Below are 21,521 nucleotides of genomic sequence, written 5' to 3'. Positions count from 1 at the left end.
CCCGCGTGGGGACCTCTGCAGACACCCCCACTTCCCTCCACCGCTCCCCACCCCACCGCCCAGCACCCAGCTGGAGGAAGTTTCTCAAGCCTTATTTCTCAGGTGGGTGAAGTGAGGCTTAGGGAAAGAAAGGCACTGACTAGCTCTCTAGGTCCCAAGTGAGTAAGGAGAAGCCACAGCCCGGTTTCCCAGCAGCCTGCGTGGGCAGTCCCGCCTCTGTGAGCCAAAGCATTAGACACAACACGCTCTGTTCCCCGAGAATTCCATGTCCCCATGTTCTCCACCAGGGACATTCCTGAATTGGTAAGAAAGGGACTGGGCCAGCCCAAGGCCTGGCCGCTGATCAGCTGTGCAAGTCCGGAGACAGGGGAAGTCAGGGGAAGTCTGAGACTTTAGGGAGCTCCCAGCCGGAGTAGATGTTCAGGACACTGCAGTCAGGCCAAAGGAAGAGGGTACCAGGGACTGGGGGGTGGGGGGCACAGAGGGACAGCCCCCTTGGAGAGGAGCAGCTGGAGCAAACAGGGAGCTGGCAGCCTTCTGTGGGCCCGGGCAGCTTGGGGGAGTCTGGGGGGTGTAGGGCAGGGGGTATGGGGGAAGGGGAGGTAAGGAGAGGGAGCATTAGGTGGGTAGGTAAATGGGGAAGGGCACTCTGCTCAGGAACTTCAGGTGCAAAGGGATTGAGACTAGTTAGCCACCGTGGGGTGTGGGCTGGGGGGCGGGGCCTGACCCTCTGGCGATCCCTGGACACGGGATGGGGAGGGCCTGGCCCTGTGGGAGGGGAGGCTGTGTGTCCAGGGGGAGGGCTGTTCTAACCTCTGTGGACCCACATCCCTTAGGAGGCTGAGAAAAGCAGAAACCCTTCCTCTTCCCCCTCAAATGCAAATGTTCACTTATAGGCAATATTTTTGAGTTATTTTTACTTTCTTATTGTGGTAAAATGTACATAGCATAAAAATGACCATTTTTAACCATTTAAAGTGTACAATACAGTGACATTAAGCACATTCATAATGTTGTGTGACCATCATCACTTTTCCAGAACTTTTTTATCACAAACAGGAACTCTGTCCCCATTAAACAACACCCCTTTCTTCCCTCTCCCCAACCCTGGCAACCTCTATTCTACTCCCTGTCTCTAGGATTTGCCTGTTCTAGGTACCTCGATACATAGGCAATTAAAAAAAAAATCCCACCCGAGGATAATTTTTCCATTGATTTTTAGAGAGAGAGCGGAAGGGGCGGAGGGGAGAGAGAAACATCGATTGGTTGTATGGACCCTGATGGGGGTGGGCCCGGGAATTGAACCTGCAACCCAGGTACCTGCCCTAGACCAGAATCGAGCCACAACCCTTCAGTGCCCAGGCCGACACTCTATCCACTGAGCCAAACCGACCAGGGCCATCACTGACAACACTTCCCTCGTGGCTTTTGAAATCCGCCCTCTTTCTCCTTCCTCCCCACACAATCACTGGTCTGCTTTCTCTTCCTACAGCTTAGTTAGGGTTTTCTAGAGTTTTTTTTTATAAATGGAATTACAGTATGTACTCTTTCTTCTGGGAGGTCCGGCGTTTTTCATTCCGAATAATTATTTTGAGCTTTATTCATGCTGTCGGTGGCATGTATCCACGTCAATTTTTTTCCATCACGAGGTATTCCATTGTATGGATCTACCATGATTTTTTTTTTTTAATCCACTACCCGCTGATGGGCATTTACGTTGTTTCCAGCCTTTGGTGCTAGTAAGTAGAAATACGGCGGGTTTTATACTTTGGACTTGTGCCCTGAAACATTGCTGGTCTCGTCTATGAGCTCGTCTTGTTCCCAGTGTCAGGGGGAAGCATCCAGTGGTTCACCGTTTAGCTGTGAGTTTCCCATAGGTGCCCTTTTCAAGGTCGAGGAAATGCCCTTCTGTTCATAATGTGCTGAAGGTTTCTATCAGGAGTGGGTGCTGAATTTTATCAAAGTGGACAAAACCTCCTGCACCTGCGCAGCTGATCATCGGTTTTCCCTTGTTGGGTTGCCGACATGGGGAATTCACAATGATTTATTCTCAAATCAAGCCAACCCTTCATTCCTGGTTCTGCTGCAATCAGACGAGGACGCGGGGATTCCGTTTGCCCCCGAGCATCCTGGGTGTTTTGTTTTATTTTAATTTTTAAAGTTGTTGACACTATTACAGAAGTCTTCACCACACTGCCTTGTCCGTCAATGAGAGCCGGCTTTAAGGCCCAGTCCTCCGGTAGAGGGAGGGAGGAGGGCGGGGCAAAGGGTGAGGGAGGGCACCGGCGCCAGCACCGGCGCCAGGCATGGCCCCCAGGCCCTGCCCAGGTGTAGCCCCAGGTGCGCCTCCTCTGGCTGGAGACGGAGGGGTGGGGGGGGCTCTTCTCGGGCGCATTGCGCAGCCCTTGCACCTCCTGGAGCCTCAGTCTCCCCATCAAGTAAAGGGAGCTGGCGGTGGCCCGGCTGCAGCCTGTGTGGGTGCCCCAGGGGTCCCCTTCTGAGAAACGAAGGTCATAAACCTTGCTCTCGGGACTCCTGCATTCAGCGAGCCCGTGGTGACAAGCCACTTACAGAGATGAGGCGAACGCGTCCAATGGCCAGTTTGGGCCCTGGTGACCCCTCCTTAGCCGTTTGACCTTCTGCCCATGGCGCAGTCTCTCAGCTCCATCTCTCTTGCAAAGCAGAGGTAATGAGACGCGAGAGGCGAGGGGAGTGTAAGTTGGTGTCAATGTTAAGCGAGCAAGTGGGGACGGGAAGAGCCAGAGCTAGAACTGGCGCCCAGATGCCTATGGTCACATGGACAGTTTGAGTTTTCCAAAAGGTGGCCATCTCCCCAGGATGGATGCCAACTGCTGCTCCACGGGGCGTGGAGGGGCTGGGAGAGGAGGAAGGGCTCACGGAGCCGAGGAAACGCTCCTGGCTTCTCTCCTTCCCCATCCTGGCCTGTGCTCAGTTTTCCTCCAGCCTCTCAGCCTTGGGAGCGCTCAGCGGACCCATTTCTCCTTCTCTGTTGGCACCTAAGCATCCCGCCCAAATGTCCACCGGGTGTGTGTGTGTGTGTGTGTGTGTTGTGTGTGTGTGTGTGGTTGGGAGTGAGGGGGAATGGGGTGGGGGCGGGCAGGTGGGATTTAGTCCAAGTGCAGATTCCAAGATTCCTCTGGAAGCGAAGAATGGAATTGCATCCCCTCACCGTCTGTCTTTTGTCATTTGGGGAGCCTCTTGTTTAGAAACACATTTGGGGGGCTCTCAGAACTAGAGGAAGGGTGGTGTCTACCAGGTCCCTCTTCCCCACTTTTGTACCCGTTTCCCAGCTGCTGTGGGTTAACTGGGGCTGCCACAAACAACTAACCCTATGTCTTTTTTTAAAAAATATATTTTTATTGATTTCAGAGAGGGAGAGGGAGAGAGAGAGAAACATCAATGATGAGAGAGAATCATTGACTGGCTGCTCCTGCACGCCCCACACTGGGGATTGAGCCTGCAACCCGGGCATGTGCCCTTGACTGGAATCGAACCCGGGACCCTTCAGTCCTCAGGCCGACGCTCCATCCACTGAGCCACCCTGTGTCCTCCAAGCCATCTTGCCAGAGATAGTTGAGAGGTTATACCACTCCACCCCCACCCAGGGGGCCAGTGAGTGAGTCAGGGAACCAAACCCCCAGCCTCCTGGCCTCATTTAAAAATGCTCTGAGCCTCCCAGGCTGCCCTTCCCACCTCCTCCTCTGGCTCCCTCACAGCTTTCTCCCAAGAGCACTTCCTCCATAACTCAGTCACCCCCCTCTCGGGTGCTGCTTCTGGGGAAGCCACTCCCAGGCAAGCCATGTGCTCTGTGGTTTAGAAATTGGGGCTCTGGGATGGGAGAGTTGTTCCTTCTGGCTCTGAACTCTCTCAAACTGAGTGATTCACTGAGTCACACAGTAAATTAGTGGCAGGGCCAGGCCCACAAGCCACTCAGCCTGAAGGCCAGGGATGAGGGGGGGGGGGGCTGCTGGTGAATGTGCTCCCAGATCAGGTAAGCCCCCCCTCCCGCCTTAGTTATTCCAGAGACCTGGGTCTGGAACTCCACCCCTCCCCTCTGTCTTGGAATAATTCACACTGACGAGTGAAAGATTGGCAGCTCAGAGACAGTGCATCTTGAAAAGATCCAAATGCATCTGGTTGATCCAAATATATTTTTTTAATTTTTGGTTAATCCTCACCCGAGGATATTTTCCCATTGATTTTTAGGGAGAGCGGGAAAGACAGAGAGAAACATCCATGTGAGAGAAACACATGGATTGGTTGCCTCCTGCAAGAGCCTTGGCCAGGCCCCGGACCGGGGAGGAGCCTGCAACCGAGGTACGTGCCCTTGACCGGAATCGAACCCGGGACCCTTGGGTCCGCAGGCCGACGCTCTATCCAATGAGCCAAACTGGCCAGGGCCAAATACATTTTTTAATTCGCTGGACTTTCTGTCAGGATGATAAAGTGAGTTGGCAAAATGTACGCAGTGCAATTCAGTTTTTGAGGTCATGAAGGAGCCCCAATCAGCAGATTCCTCCGCTTTCCCAAGGATCAGCCTCCCCACCCCCTTTCCTGCCTCTCCTCACCCTCCCCGCCCATAACCAGACCACACGTGTTGAGAGAAATGCCCCGTGTTTCCCTGGGTTCCCACAGCAGGGCCTGTCACAGGTGAGTCATTGGAGGGGAAGCTGACTCAGCTAAAGAAATACTTTTGCCAAAATGCTTCAAAAAAAAAAAAAAGAACAGACTGGTGGTTTGAGTTAAACTCCCTAACAAGTGGCTTATTTCTCAGAAGAGTGGGGAATTGTGAATGATTTAGTAAATGTCCACACCATTTGCCAAAGGCTCTTGCAGGAGGCAACCAATCCATGTGTTTCTCTCACATGGATGTTTCTCTCTGTCTTTCCCGCTCTCATGTATTGGCTCCGGGTGGGGCTGGGGGGAGGTCTGTGGTATTGGTCGGGGGACAGTGCGGGGAGGCACCTGAGGAGTGGCAGCCACTGGAGGCCCCGTCCGGTCTGTGCCCTGACCTTCTGAGTGACCTTAGGCAGATCATTTATTTTTCCCCCGGGCAGTGTCCTCATCTGTAAAATGGATGGAATATTCCAGAACCTTGTTACTCCAAGTGTGGTCTGCAGACCAGTAGCATCTGCAACACCTGGAAGTTTGTTAAAAATGGAGTCTCCCAGGTCCCTCCCACCCAGACTCACTGGGTCAGAATCTGTATTTTAACAGGATTCCCAGGGCATTTGTAATATTTATTATTATTGTTATTGTTAGTCCTCACCCGAGGATATTTTTCTTTGATTTTCTTTTTCTTATTTATTTATTTATTTATTTATTTAATATATTTTATTGATTTTTTACAGAGAGAAAGGGAGAGAGATAGAGAGTTAGAAACATCAATCAGCTGCCTCCTGCACATCTCCCACTGGGGATGTGCCCGCAACCCAGGCACATGCCCTTGACCGGAATCGAACCCGGGACCTTTCAGTCCGTAGGCCGACGCTCTATCCACTGCGCCAAACCGGTTTCGGCATCTTTTTTTATTTTTAGAGAGAGTGGAGGGAGGGGGAGAAACAGCGAGAAAAACATGGGTGTGAGAGAGACACATTGATTGGTTGCCGGGCCCAGGCCATTGGTTTGCACATCACGGTGTGAGGAACCCTGCCCTGGGCCAGGCTACTCACACGTGGTCCTCAAATCCGCATATCAGCATCACCTGGGAGAAGCTTGTTAGAAACTCAGGCTAATGGGCCCCACACCCACTGAACCGCGCGCAGGGCGGGGCCTGGAGAGTGTTGGGCAACACTGACCTTTGAGAAGCCCCGAAGCTGCGAGCCGCGCGCGCATTCGAGCCCAGGCTGGGCTCTGGAGCCGCCGTCGCTGTCCTGTGAAGAGCTTGTTTTGTGCTGCTTCTCGGCTTCTGAAACGCTCACAGGCCAGTACTTCGCAGCAACTCTGTCTTGTCTTCGTCTTTGCTCCACCAAAGAGAAAGCTGATGTGTAAGGGAGATTAGGTGAGTTGCCCAAGATAGTGAGGCATATCTCACTGTGTCTTGCGTAGCGTTATCAACCTAAGATGTTTTTGGCGAAGCCGATGAGCTGTTTATAGGGTAATAAAACTCCTTGTAAGTACTGAATGTTACCTGTTTATACAGGACGGGCTCTCGGAACAAGAGCCAAGAGCAGGGGGGTGGAGGGGAGGGAGGATCTGGTGGGTCTGCACCAAGGCTTCGGAGCTCGTGAACTTCATGAACTTCAGCTCTTCTCATTCCCCGTTTAACGTTTGCATTAGATAAAACGTGCATATGGTTTAAACATCCTGTAGAAAAGGACCAGAGGGAAAGTTTTTCTTTCACTCCTAGTTTATAACCACCAGCCCCAGGCAACTGTTTTGAGTTTACTGGGCCTAATCCAATCAGAGCTGGTCCTGGAAAAGCTGTGAATCTCCGATGTGTGGCTGCCCTCATGACCTCCCAAGGCTCTGGACTTGCAGTATGTGCATTTTTTTCCAATTCATTTTATCACCCCGACAGAAACTCCATCACATGACAGGTTTATTTGGGTTAACCAGCATTTAAAAAAAATATTTTTATTGATTTTTTACAGAGAGGAAGGGAGAGGGATAGAGAGTTAGAAACATCGACGAGAGAGAAACATTGATCAGCTGCCTCCTGCACACCCCCTATTGGGGATGTGCCCGCAACCAAGGTACATGCCCTTGGCTAGAATCGAACCTGGGACCCTATCCACTGAGCCAAACCGGTTAGGGCACCAGCATTTTTTTTTTAAGGGTGCACCATCTCTGGGAGGTTCTAAGCTGCCAGTCGTTCACACTCGAGTGTGAATTATTCTAATACAGGGTCTCTTTATGCATATACAAGCAAATACAAATATATGCGTATACTAGTAAAATGCTTTGGCTTTTCGGCTGAACACATTTTACAAAACCGAGTACACCCTGTTCCCCGCCTGGCTCGTTTCGCTGACTAGATCCTGCTGTTTTGTTGTGTGGCGAACATTCGGGTTGTTTCCAACCTGCTACTGTTTGCACCTGTGGCATTTTGCGGGCTCATGCGATATACGTGGGATAAATTCCCAGAAATGGGGTTGCTAGGGATCTGCATGTGTAATTTTGAGAGACACTGCCAATTTGCCTTTCCTAAGATTAGTATCAATGTGCACCTCTGTTTTGGATGAGAAGTTACTGTTTTCCTACATCTTTGCCAATGCGTAATTTAGTCTCCTTACTGGCTTTCCCCCAATCTGATAGGTGAAAAGCAGTGACTCAGCTGAGTCTTAATGTAAACTTGTTATGAAAAGTTTAAAACTTATCTTTAATAGGTCTCTCTCTCTCTCTCTCTCTCTCTCACCCTCTCCCTCCCTCCCTCCTTCCCTCCCTCCCTCTCCCTCTCTCCTCACTCATATTCTTTGCTTATTTTCAAAATGGAATTGTTATCTTTTCCCTTTTTATTTCTGGGGACTGTTTATCTATTAGGGAGATCAGCCTTTTGCCTTTGATACAAGTTGCATCCAGTTTAGTGTTTATCTCTTATTTGGTTGATGGCTTGTTTATTGTGTATGCCCAAGTGTTTATTTTTATGCAGTCAATGATCAGTCATCTCTCTTATGGCTTCTGAACGTTGAATCACAGGTACAAAGGTCATCCCCATGGCAAGATGATAGGACGCGTCCTTTTTTCTTCTGTTATTTTACATTCAAATGTTGATCCATTTGAAATTCATCCTAATGCTGTGAGGTATAGATGCAGTCCCCCCCACCTTCTCCTCCTATGGTTATCTTTTCCCTCCTGAAGCTGCTCGGACCACAGCTCGTCCCCTTCGTACGTGGGTCTATTTCTGAACCTGATCCTCTTTTTCCACTGGCTCCCTTGCCAGCTCATGTTCATTCATGTCCCCACTGTTTTGCTTGCTAAGTTTTACGATATTTAAAAATAGTTTTTAACATATGAAAGCGCTGTTTTCTTATTGTTAGATCCTTTTCAGGCTGTTGTTGTTGACTTGTTTTTCTATTTGAACTTTAAAACCTAATGTCTACACACACTCGTGTTGGTGTTTTTATTGAAATTGCTTTAATAAAAACTGAAGTGTAACACACTTCCAGAAAAGTGAATAAACTGTATGCAGCTGGGTGAGTGATCGCAAAGTGGACGCAGAGGAATGTGAGTCACTACCCAGAGGTGGAACTGGAGGGTCACAGCGTGCCGGGCCCCCAGGTCCCCCCCCCCCCCGCCCCCGCAGTGTCTTCTGAGGGGTAATCACCCCTTTTTATTATGTCCTGGATTGGGTTTTGCTGTTTTTGCTTTTTAACTTTATTTTTTTAAAATATATTTTATTGATTTTTTACAGAGAGGAAGGGAGAGAGATAGAGAGTTAGAAACATCGATCAGCTGCCTCCTGCACATCTCCTACTGGGGATGTGCCCGCAACCAAGGTACATGCCCTTGACCGGAATCAAACCTGGGACCTTTCAGTCTGCAGGCCGACGCTCTATCCACTGAGCCAAACCGGTTTCAGCTAACTTTATATACACAGATGCTTTTGCATCTGCCTTCTTTGGCTCAACAGTAAGTATATATGTTTTTAAATTGTTTTTTTTAATTTTTTAATTACAGTTGACATACAATATTATATTAGTTTTAGGTGTACAATCCAGTGATTAGACATTTATATAACTCACAAAGTTATCATCTCTAATAGATCTAGTGCCCATCGGACACCCTACCGAGTTATTGCAACATTATTGACTATATTCCTGAAGCTGTACTTTACATCCCTGTGACTATTCTGTAACTACCAAGTTGTACTTTTAGATACTAATAGGGATTATCTATTTTAATCCCTAAATAGGGATTATCTATTTTAATCCCTTCACCTTTTTCACACAGTCCTCCCAATCCCGCTTCCATCTGGCAACCGTCAGAATGTTCTCTGTATCTGTGAGTCTGTTTGCTTGTTTATTTTTTTAAAATTTTTTTTAAGATTCCACACATAAGTGGAATCATATGGCATTTGTCTTTCTCTGTCTGACTTATTTCACTCAGCACAGTACCCTCTAGATCAGTGATGGCGAACCTATGACACGCGTGTCAGAGGTGACACGCGAACTCATTTTTTTGGTTGATTTTTCTTTGTTAAATGGCATTTAAATATATAAAATAAATATCAAAAATATAAGTCTTTGTTTTACTATGGTTGCAAATATAAAAAAATTTCTATATGTGACACGGCACCAGAGTTACGTTAGGGTTTTTTTTGTTTTTTTTTTAAGTTAGGGTTTTTCAAAATGCTGACACGCCGAGCTCAAAAGGTTCGCCATCACTGCTCTAGATTCATCTATGTTGTTGCAGATGCAAGATTTCATTTGTTTTATGGCTGAGTCATATTTCATTGTATATATGCACAGTTCTTCTTTGGCTCAACATTATATTTATTAGTTTTTTTTAAATTCATTCTTTTGCTGATGGACACTTAAGTTGTTCTGGTTTTGGCCATCATACATGGCTTCTGGTGCTCACAGATACACATTTCTGTTGGATATTTACTGATGAGAGGAATATCTGGGCCATGGGATGGGCATGTGTTCACCTTCAGAAAATATTGCCAAACTGTTTTCCATAGCGATGTGTAACAATTTGCCCTCCTTCCGGTAGTGTCTGAGAATTTCAGCTATTCCCTATTCTTACAACAGTTGTTTTTTATATATTTTTTTCCATTCTGATGTGTGATGTATAGTGGCAATTCATTGCAATTTTAGTTTTCAGTTCTCTAATGACTAATATGTTTCACTGCTTTAAAAACGTATTTATTGGACATTTAAATATCCTCTTTTGTGCAAAGTATTGGGATTGTTTTACGGTTACACATTAACTTCAGAGAATGGACATATTTATAATGTTGAATCTTCCTATTTAGGAACATGGTGTGTCTTTTCATTTGTTTAAATCCTCTGTGTCCTTCAGTATTGTTCATAGTTTTTTATAATATAACTTGCATATTTTTTGATAAGTTTGTTCATAAGTGCTTAACTTTTTTGTGGTGTCTTTTCTAACTGGCTGTTGTTTATAGACATCTCTCAGTTGATTCTCTTAGATGTGCAAGTCTTAGAACCGTATTATCTATAAGTGGAAATAATTTACCTCCTCCCGTCCAAGTCTTTATTTTTATTGAGATATAATTGACATATAACATTATATTGGTTTTAGGTATACAATATAATGATTTTTTATATGTATATATTGTGAAATGATCACCATAATAAATTGAGTTAATATCCATCATCACACATCATGACAATGTTTTTCTTGTGATGAGAACTTTTAAGATTTGCTCTTAGTAACTTTCAAATATACAATACAGAATTGTTAACCATGCTGTACATTATATTTCCCCCACCCAATTCTTACATCTCTTTTTTCTTTAGCTTATCTTATTGCATTGGCTAGTACCTCCTATACAATGAAAGTGTGCACATGTGTATTATTCCTGACTTTCGTGGGAATGTTTCTGATGCTTTTCAGTTAAGCAAACTACTGGGTTTTATCTGAGATTTATATTTTATCACGTTAAAGAATTATTCATTGATTCTTTATTGACTTTTTTTCAGGAAATTGTGTTGACTTTTGTCAAATGCTCATTCAACATTTATGGATCTTCTAGGATCTGTTATTACGTTATATTAAGTTTCCTAATATTGAACCGTCTTGCACTCCTGGAATAAATCCCATTGATCTTTTAAAAAATATTTTTTTATTGATTTTTGAGAGGAAGGGAGAGGGAGAGTTAGAAACATCAATGATGAGAGAGAATCATCAATCGGCTGCCTCCTGCACGCCCCCACACTGGGGATGGAGCCCACAACCTGGGCATGTGCCCTGATCAGGAATCAAACCCTGACCTGCAAGAGGCATTTTTGCAAAGGGAGCAGCTTTGCACGGTGGAGTGTGAAGGGAGAGCCACTGGTAGGGCCCCATGGGCAGTGCCGGGTCTCCCACTCTGTGAATTCTGAACAGCAGCAGGATGGCTCTTCTTCAGGTGTTCAAATGTGGTAAAGCGAGAGTCACCTTGGAGCCTTCATCACCAGCTTGCTGTTTCCAGTTTATAAAAAATTGGAGTACGCCCGGCCAGTGTGGTTTGGTTGGTTGGAGTTCGATTCCCAGTTAGAGCACCTACGGGGTTATGGGTTCGATATAGCTGGCCGGGGCCCATCATGTTTCTCTCTTTCCCTCTCTTTCTTTCTTTCTTTCTTTCTTTCTTTCTTTCTTTCTTTCTTTCTTTCTTTCTTTCTTTCTTTCTTTCTTTCTTTCTCTCTCTCCCTCCCTCCCTCCCTCCCTCCCTCCCTCCCTCCCTCCCTCCTTCCCTCCTTCCTTCCTTCCTTCCTTCCTTCCTTCCTTCCTTCCTTCCTTCCTTCCTTCCTTCCTCTCTTCCTCTCTAAAAAAACAAAACTAAAAAAAAATTACACACACAAAACAAAACACAAAAATAACCCAAATTGGAGGATGATTTAGTTAAAACAGTTTTTAAACGTGCTGTTTGATGGTATATTGGTTTCCTAAGGCTGTCGTAACAAAATGCTATAAACTTGTGGCTTAAAAGAACAGATTTTATTCTCTCACTCCCGGAGGCTGGAAATCCAAAATCAAGGTGTCAGCAGGGCCATGATCTGTTGGAAGGCTCTCGGGGAAGATCCTCAATCGCCTCTTCTGTCTTCTGGTGGCTGCATGCAGTCCCTGGCAATCCCTGGACATGCCAGGCACTTTGTTTCGATCGTCACATGGTGTTTCTCCTTGTGTCTGTCCATTTTCTCTTCTCATAAGAACACCAGTCATTGGATTGGGGCCTGCCCTCATCTGGTCTGACCTCCCTCCAAATAAGGTCACATTCTGAGATTCTGGGTGGACTTGACTTTGGGGGGACACTGCCCATCCCAGTTTAGATGGTCTTGGTGATTATATACCAGTATATCCATGGGAAAACCATCCCAGTCAAGAGCTAGGACATTTCCATCACCCTAGAAAGTTCCCTCATGACCCTTGCCCGTCAATTCCTACCACCACTGCCCAGGTCAGACAACCACTGCTCTGATTCCTATGGCCATAGATTAGTTTTTCTGCCTGTTTTTGCATTCACATATATGGGATTGCATAGTGTGTGCTCTTGTGTCTGGCCTCTTGCTCATGATAATGTTTTGAGACTCAGCCACGTTGCATGGGTCAGCCGTTTGTTCCTCTTCTTTGCTGAGCAGTATTCCATTGTGTGCTTGTACCGCAGACTGTACACCCAATTCTTCTTCTGATGAACGTTTGGGTTGTTTTCAGGTTTGGAACTGCTTATTCTTTTTAATGTGAATAGAACAGCCATGCACATTCTCGTTCATTCTTTTTGTGGACGTACCTGTGTATTTACATTTTCTCCTTGAGGTGTAGTCGACATTTATCATCACGTCAGTTTCAAGTTTACAGCATAATGACTCGATATTTGTGTGTTTTGCGAAATGATCACCACAGTCAGTCTAGTTAACATCCGTCACCGAACATAGTCACAACACTTCCTTTTTCTTGGGATGCAGTTCAGACTGTCGGCCCCCTTCATCCAGGTCCACATGTATTTTGATTTTTCCAGGTTAAGTCCTGGGCGTGGAATTGCTGCGTCACCGGGCAGGTGTGTGTTTAGCTCTGTTAGAATTGCCACAGAGTCTCCATCGATGATTGTGCTGAGTTACTCTCCCCAGGATGATGTGCGGGACTCCCGATCGCTCCACGTCCTCGTGAAGTTGGTTGTTTCCTTGGTGACAGTTACTTGCTTTGCCGCAAAGAAAGGATGGCCCTCTGCAGAGGTTTCTGTCCAAGGAGCTGAAGACCCCAGGTTCTTGCTGACTTCTCCCTGCCTCCTCTTCTGCTTTTTTTGTGTCTTTTTTATCCTGTCGCCCCACGGAAGCCTTCAGGCACAGAGGTCTGCTGGAGTCCCTTGGTCTGCTGTCCCTTTTTACTGAGAATGGCACTAGGATGACACACTCTGTTTTTCCACTTTTGAGTCTTTTTGCTTGTCAGGGGTCAGAGGTTGAAGGTCAGAGGTTAGACCCTTCAGAAGGACATCAGCTGCTTGAAGCCGTTGTTTATTTCAGAGCATTCAGGGGGGCCATGTGACTAGTTGCACATTGGGTTTCTTTCTTTCTTTCATAATCAAGTATTTTCCTCACAGAGCAACCAACAGCAATAAAGGAAATCATTCAAAATTAAAAGCGAGTGTGGGTGTGGGTGTGGGCGCCCCCATCCTGTCCAGGGGTGATTCCCGCCTTGCGGCTTGAGCTGCCCAGAGAGGCTCCGGCCACCAGGGACCCTGAACTGGAATGAATTATCCTACTTGTTTTTATTAGTCTTTCTTAAGTGTGTGTATAGCTCATACTTACTTTAGTGTTTAATACTTAGAGGTGTTTTTGGTCTTTATTTAGAAGTGTAGTGATTTTCTGTGACCAGAAATATGCCGCAGGAACTTAGCTGTTGTTTATTTCAATTAGCTCGCGGCAACACTGGTTTCCATAGACATCATTTCGCTTAAAGTCACAGTTTCCAGACCCTATCGGCGATGTTAAATGAGAACCTGCTGCGCTGAGCTACCGCACACCCCATGCCAGCTCCGGCTCTAAGCTTTCTCTACAGAAACTCGGTAAATCCCGACATAACCCTTTGAGGTCAGAATTTCATATGAAGCCATTTTCCTAACGAGGAACCTGAAGCAAGAAGAGAATCCTCACCCTGCCCAAGGCCAGGAAGAGGCAGGATTTGAACCCACCTCTCCACCGTCAGTCTGTATCCTGTCTGCATGTGTGTTCCATAGGGCCATTCACATTTTAGAAACCTAACCACGTTTCTTTAAAAAGGACACTTTATGTTGCTCTATCAGTAGGAAACCCACACCATTTGTCATAAATAAATGACAGCCATAAGAGGAATACTCTGATAACAACATATGCTGTTCTAACTTGTTCCTGTTGCTATTGCTCAGCCTCATTTTTTTAAAATATATGTTTATTGATTTCAGATAGGAAGGGAGAGGGAGAGGGAGAGAGAGAGAGAGAAACATCCGTGATGAGAGAGAATCATGGATCAGCTGCCTTTTGCACACCCCCTACTGGGAATCGAGCCCACAACCGGGCATGTGTCCTTGACCGGAATCGGACCCGGGACCCTTTGGTCCGCAGGCTGACACTCTATCCACTGAGCCAAACTGGTTAGGACACAGCCTCATTTTTTAAAAAATTGTTTTATGCTTTTGGTGTCATATCTAAGAACATGTTCCCAACTCAAAGCCACAAAGATTTTCCCTGAGGTTTTCTTCTAGAATTTTTATAGTTTTAGGTTTTACAATTAAGTTGTGGTCCATTTCAAGTTATGCATGGTGTGAGGTAAGGGTTACACTTAATTTTTTGAGTGTGTATAAGGACATTCAGTAGTTCCTATAGCATTGGTTGTCGAGACTCCTTTCTCCTCTCTTCTCTGAGCCTGGCTTTTCTCCAGGAATGGGAGGGTTAATTCTCACAGCTGCTACCAGGAGAAAAGGTGTAATCATTTTGCTACACTGATTGCAAACTCATTGTCACATGGCCAGCACCCCTTAAAACAGCAGTTAGTCCTCAGATTATGCTAACTGCCTTCCTGTGGTTTGGCATTCAGGTTGTTTCCAGTTTTCTTTCTTCACGTGTACATAGCAACGCCATGGATATTGTATGGGTATTATAGCTTTTCTTTTTTAAAAATTATTTTAGTGTATATTTATGGGTTGTTATCCATTCTACAAATTAGTGTTGACAGGGTCTGGACTCGTGCACTCTGCCAGGCGCCAGGCGCTGGTTTTGAACGAGCTCTGCTTCCAGCCGGTGGGAGCTCATTGGGAGGGTTGAGAACCAAGGCATCACCTTCCCTGGGAAACCTTTTCTGTTTCCGACCCCCAGCTCACCCCCTGGCCCCCTGCTCAGTGGCTTCTCATCTTCCCAGTAGCTGCACACACTTTCTCACGATACCGTTTTCTACTCATTTATTTACCTCCTTGCTCAGCAACACTGGCCTGTGTGCCTCTCGCTGGAATAGTGACTTACTAGTTCTCAGCACAGTGACTGCACATAGTAGGTGCTTAATAAATGTTAACTGTAAGGATGGCAGTGGGACTAGCACTGATGTTACCGGAAAGGGGACCTGGCTCTTGGCAAGTCTGCCCAGGACCAGCCGGTAGCGTGTGGCTTCTTGACTTCATGCAGGAAGAATTTCACAGCATGAGTCCAGGTAACTGTGAGGGAGCATTTACTAGAGCTGGGGACAGTAAAACACAGCAGGGCTCAGCACAGCAGAAGCCACAGGAGCGCCTAGGCTGCGCTGCCTTAGGTCTCTGGGAAGTCAGAGAAAAGGGGGCCTTGGGGACAGGTTCAGGGGACTAGCCTGCAAGGAGCTGCCACTGCCCATTGCTCCCCTGATTGCAAGGCTTGCTGGGTCCTTTGGAGTTTAGGAGGTACATGCCTGTGGGGGAAGGAGAAGGGAAAGGGGGTGTCAGGTGCTGCTCCCCAGAGGGAGAGAGCACACTGGGTCCTCTGTCTTTACCTCTCGTGCAGGTGGGAGTCTTAGGGGAGGTGTCAGGAGGGGAGGGTCTCAGTAGAGCATGCATCAGTTTTCTAGGAGTGCTCCTTCAGGGTGGGATCTCCACTGATTGGTCAGTGTCAGGGCAGGGGATCATTATCATTGCAGCTGGTCCCAGTGTCATCCATCTGGTTTTGCTGCTTTTCTGGGTCTGGAGCTGACATACAGCTGAGTCCTAGAGGTTATCTCTGGGGCGGTGACCTTCTGTGTCTGCTGTAGTTCGCTCAGCTCTCTGCCTCCGTTTCCCTGTTCCCCTTGTCCTGGCTCACTGCCCCGGGCCCGTGGACATCCCCGAGATCAGCCTTCCGGTAACAGCGTTCTTTCAGCACCAGTGGCTGGTGTCAGCCTTGGTTCTACCACATCTCGTATGTAGACAGTTGCCTCTGAGTGTGGGTCAGGCGCCCTGGCTAATGGGTGGTGTTACCTAGTACCCGGTTCCTGCATCAAATAACATGGAATCCCAGAGGGAGGAAATGATTTTTCAGTTCTTTTCCGACCCTTCTTAATGCTCTAAAACACGGTTTCTCAGCCTCAGCACTATTGACATTTGGGGCCAAAATGTTCCTTGTTGTGGGGGGGCTGCCCTGGGCTTTGTAGAGTGTTTACAGCATCCTGGCCTCTGCCCCCAGCTGTGACAGACAAAAATGTGTCTAGACATTGCAGATGTCACCTGGAGAAAAGATCCACCTCCGGGCTGAGAACTGCTCTGGGACAAAGACAGTCTGTGCCAATGCGTTTTAACACTCCTTTAACCTTTGCTAACATCTCTTTTCAAAAAAGAGCAAATCCCTAGCTCAGAGCCATCAGCAGGCAAAGCTTTCTGGCTAGAATTTAATTTCATTATTTAACTTTCCTTGAGGTTTCCTTCTCATTTTGGTAAGTGAAAAAACTGTGTTTCTCTCTCTCTCTCTTTTTTTAATTTTTTAAAATATATTTTATTGATTTTTTACAGAGAGGAAGGGAGAGGGATAGAGTTAGAAACATTGATGGCCCTTTCTCTTTTTTATTTTATTCATTTATTTTTTTAAGTCTTTATTGTTGAAAGTATTACATATGTCCCCTTTGTTCTCCAACACACACCCCCGCCCCCCCGCCCCCCAAGCCTTCACCACCCTATTGTCTGTGTCCATGGGCCGTGCATATATGCATACAAGGTCTTTGATTGATGACCTCCCACCCACACTCCCCCGCCTTCCCTCTGGGATTCTGCGCTCTGTTCCATGCCTCCATGTCTCTGGATCCACTCCGTTCATCGGTTTATTTTGTTACTTAGATTCCACGTATGAGTGAGATCATGTGATACTTGTCTTTCTCTGACCGACTTGTTTCACTTAGCGTAATATTCTCCAGGCTCCTCCATGCTGTCTCAAGGGGTAAGAGATTCTTCTTTTTTACTGCTACTTGGCCCTTTTAGCTCCTCCCAGTTCAGAATGCTCCCATCACTTACTGGCCGCCATTCTCTTAGACCTGCAGTTGGCTCAACGCATTCAAGCCTCCGCACAGTCTTCTTTGTAGTTTTAACCTTTTTGTGGAAAATCGGCTTGGTCTGCCCACCATAGCCACTGTGTTTCCTGTCATATGCCATTTCCCCTGAGCAAACAGGATCCTTGCCTTCTTGCACTGTGTTACGCTGTGGGGGTGATGCTGGCCCTGCATCCTACAGGAAGTCCCGGGGGTTTTAAAAGAGCTTGATCAGCACGGAAAGCCGAACTGTTTTTCTCTTAATGAAAGTGTTATAAAGTTGTTTTTTGCAAATCAATTTAAATAAAAAGTTTGTGGCTCAGTGGTTGAGCATCAACCTATGAATAGTGACTTACTAGTTCTCAGCACAGAGAACTATGGCTCAGTGGTTGAGCATCAACCTATGAACCAGGAGGTCACGGTTTGATTCCTGGTCAGGGCACATGCCCGGGTTGCGGGCTCGATCCCCAGTAGGGGGCGTGCAGGAGGCAGTCGATCGATGATTCTCTCTCATCATTGATGTTTCTCTCTCCATCTCTTTTCTTCTCTGGAATCAGTAAAAAATATATATATATTTTAAAAGGTGAGAAAATGAGAGAAATATGTCTCAAGACACGTAGATGTGGCCTGGCTGGCGTGGCTCAGTGGTTGAGCATCCGACCTGTGAATCAAGAGGTCATGGTTTAATTCCCGGTTAGGTTATGGGTTGCGGGCTCGATCCCCAGTGTGGGGTGTGCAGAAGGCAGCCGATCAATGCTTCTCTCCCATCATTGATGTTTCTATCTCCCTCTCTTTCTCCTTTCCTCTCTCAAATCAATAAAAATATATTTTATAAACAGATACGTAGATTTGGCCTGCAGAGTGTTGTTAGACACCTGGCTCTGGGCTAGGAAATGCTGAGTAAGGCATCCTGCTGTTTCATGCTTCTGTTGTCTGTAGCACTGGGCAGGTTTTCATGTTTTGCTTCACGGAAGACAATACCCCAGCCTGGGGGATGCCCCAGGCATCTGGATTGGGCGCCAAGCCTCCCAGATGTGGTGACACGGATCCCGGAGCGCGGCTCCTGCCAGGAGCGTCCTGCCTGCTGCAAGCGTTTGGCCCGCGCACCCAGGCATGAGTGGGTCTTGCTTGATAAACTGCCTGGGTGGCTTTCCTGAGAAAATGGGAGGGTTAACGCTCACCGTTGCTGAAGGAGAAGGAGGTGTAAGGCAGGGCCGGCCTGGAACCCGGCCCATCCTTTTCCGAGAAGCAGGCGTTTGAGAACACACCACACGAGCCCAGAGCCTGTCATTCCAGAGAGAGGTCGGATGTGGGAGGGAAGCACAATGTTTGGTTCGCGTCAGACACCTGAGCAAAGCTCTGGGTCTGTGACTGCCTCTGCTTGCCTGGTGGGAAGAGGCTTGGTCAGAAGGCGAGGTGAGGGGGGAGATCGCCCGGCAGCCCTTGATGAATGAATGGGTCTGGGCTCTACACGTCAGTGGCTGCCAACAGCAGAAGAGAGTGAACAACCAGACGTTACACGTCTCCTGTTGAAAGAACCTAGCACCACCCTGGAGACAAGGGGTTTGAACTTGAGTCTGACCCCACCGCCATGTGCAGAAATAGAGAGGACAGAGGGACGTGCTGAATTGCACGGTCAGTGTGCGGCCACCAGAGCCCAGATGGGGCACGCTACATGCCAGATGTCCCGGGTTCCTCAGCAGATGAGTTGTAAGGGAAAGAACAGGATGAGAGGAAACCCCATAGGTTAAAAGAGACGCAAAAGACAAATGAAATTTTAAAAACAGACAAAGCTAACAGCCGAACTGTAGTGTCGAGGGATGTAGACTTGGTTGATAAAACCAGAAAGAAGCCCAGCCAGGCGATGCTTGCTTTTGGGAGCTGTGATTGAGATGGGGCTTAGGGAGGGAGGGCCTTTCGGGGTGGCAGGCCAGGTTCTGCTTCTTCATTGGGTGGTAGCTATAAGGTGTGATTTTCTTATAATAACGTATGTAACCATACATTTGTTTTTGGTTATGTATCCATGTTTTATTTTAAAACATTTAGACGGCAACGCATAAAATGTGCAACAGGCTACCTCTTATAGGCAAAAAGAGAGGAACTATAAAAATTATGTTTCTATTTCAAAACATAAAGAATGCAAGGATAAACCAAAAACTAATAAAAATGTTTATCAGGGAGGGAGAAATGGGGGAGAAAGATAGGGACTAGAAGCTAGACCTTTCTGAACATACCTTTGATAGTTTTTACTTTGGCATGATATAAGGGCTTTATATAATTAAAACACACAACAAATTAACATCCCTAAAAATAAGAGAGAAATGGAAATATAAGATCTTTAAAATTTTTTTATTGATTAATTAGAGAGAGAGATACATCGGTTTGTTGTTCCATTTATTTATGCATTCATTGGTTGCTTCTTGTAAGTGCCCTAATAGGGGATCGAACTCACAACCTCAATGTATTGGTTCAACACTCTAACCAACTGAGCTACCTGGTGAGAGCTGAAAATATAAGATCTGTTGACTATATATTCCCAGTGGGAATATAACCTAAGATAGAAAGAACCACAGAGAAACCTTACAGACTTGTCTTATGGTGAAGTTATATTACTGTTACCATTTGAAACTACTGTACACAGAGAAGGATAATCATTTTTTAAGTGTCATTAGGAAACAAGATTTTCAGCACAAGACAAAAGAGATGCAAATAATAACCCAAAGATGTTAAAAAACCTTACAATCCTAATGATTTATGTACAAACAAAGGACTTACTTTCCTATTTTGAAAAAATATAAATTTCCTAGAGCTGAAAAGGCCCATGCTCACTGACACCTGAGGAGTAACGAGACTTAGTATTCAGGCTGTGGTTTCTAAGTTCCATTTCCCACTGAAAGGGTTATTTGGAAAAGGAGCCGATTTCAAGTCTGAGACAGAAAATACACGAGAGAAGCGTGGAACCTCCAGTCACACCTGAAAGCAAGGAAGCTATTGAAGACGACTGGACTCATGTCAACAGCACAGGAACCGACGGGAAGGAACTCCCACTAGCCAAGTGGTGAGGTAATCCGAGTAGCCCCAACCATGACAAACAGCCACTTGGGAAAACAGCTTGGCAGTTCCTTATTGTTAAAGCTCCAGGGACTTGCACCTGGTTACCTGAGAGAAATGAAACATATGTGCTCAGAACACCTGCATGCAGATGTGGGTCGCAGCCCTACTCACACTTGAAAAACCCTGGTGCAACGGAATGCTATTCAGCAATAGCAGGAACGGACTATGATACACTCGGCAACATGTCAAGTGAAAGAAGACAGGGCAGAAGTGAGGACGTACTCTGTGGTCCCATCTTTTTATATATGGAAAAGATAAAACTCTAGGAAAAGGAATTAGATGAGTGATTGTCAGAAGTGTGGGGTGGGGAAGGGACACGAGGGAACGTTTGGGGGCGATAGAAATGTTCTGTGTCTTAATAAGGTGTTGGTATAAATATTTGTTGAAACTCATCAAACTGTACAGCCAAAGAGTGAACTTTTGAAAAATTCTCCCTCGAGGGTATTTCCCCATTGATTTTTAGAGAGAGTGGAAGAGAGAGGGAAAGACAGAAATATCAATGTGAGAGAGGCACATCCATTGGTTGCCTCCTGCATGCGCCCCGACCAGGTTGGATGGGGGAGGAGCCTGCAACCAGGTATGTGCCCTTGACTGGAATCGAACCCGGGACCCTTCAGTCTGAAGGCTGATGCTCTATCCAGAGCCAAACGAGCTAGGACAAGAGTGTGAACTTTAATGTACATCAATTATACCTTAATAAACCTGACTTCAAAGTAATTTCAATGGATTGAAATGTAAAAATTAAAGAGTGAATGAATTCAAAATTATACTGGAAAACATTATTGATTATCTTTAGAGGATGCTACAGAACAACTCATTTGCTAGCTGGTAAGTGAATGGAAAGAATCAAGCTTTTATCCTGCTCTAAGATAGGAAAATAGATGAGGGAGGAAAATTCTGTTATAGAAGAATCACAGTAACACATGTAAAAGGAAAGAGAGAGTTAGAAAGTCATCACCTAATGAAATACTGGATCGGGGCTATAGTCATCAGTGTCTGATGACAGGTGAAGGTTGATGGAGAAGTTTATAGTGGGTGGATCAGCAAGAAAGAGCAGACATTAGCTCACTAAAGTGGGACAAGCAGACATTCTGTGCCTCCTGATGTAATAATGCAATACCTCCTGGGAAAATTATACCTGAGTCCAGTGAAGCTTCTCAATCTGAATATTAGAATACAGAGATAATATGTTAATGACATGACAGTGATGTAACCCGCCAAATCCAGAATCTGGGGGTCCATGGACAGTGACCCAGTTTTCTTAACAACACAAGAAGGAAAGTTAATTATTATAT

At 46.2% G+C, this 21,521-nt stretch overlaps 1 protein-coding gene across 10 annotated transcripts in view; it reads left to right on the top strand.

Moving 5' to 3' along the window:
- The window catches only part of IL34 (interleukin 34), a 62,460-nt gene that overhangs the window by 22,144 nt on the left and 18,795 nt on the right, over positions 1-21,521 (top strand). For 2 of the 10 annotated variants that reach the window (XR_002829873.1, XR_002829878.1), the window contains one exon: positions 13,542-13,690. The exons of 4 other annotated variants lie outside the window; for them this stretch is intronic. The gene's annotated coding sequence lies outside the window, so the exon portion shown is untranslated. Of the gene's footprint in view, positions 1-5,812; positions 6,023-8,577; positions 8,593-13,541; positions 13,691-21,521 lie in introns of those variants that run through there. 4 more of the 10 variants (XR_002829877.1, XR_002829879.1, XM_023756066.1 and 1 more) reach the window with 4 other exon arrangements.

This window comes from Myotis lucifugus, unplaced genomic scaffold, assembly GCF_000147115.1.
Source record: "Myotis lucifugus unplaced genomic scaffold, Myoluc2.0 scaffold_88, whole genome shotgun sequence".
NCBI classification, from domain to species: Eukaryota; Metazoa; Chordata; class Mammalia; order Chiroptera; family Vespertilionidae; genus Myotis; species Myotis lucifugus.
Note: the sequence above shows the minus strand (reverse complement) of the source record. Positions and strands in the feature narration are given on the sequence as shown.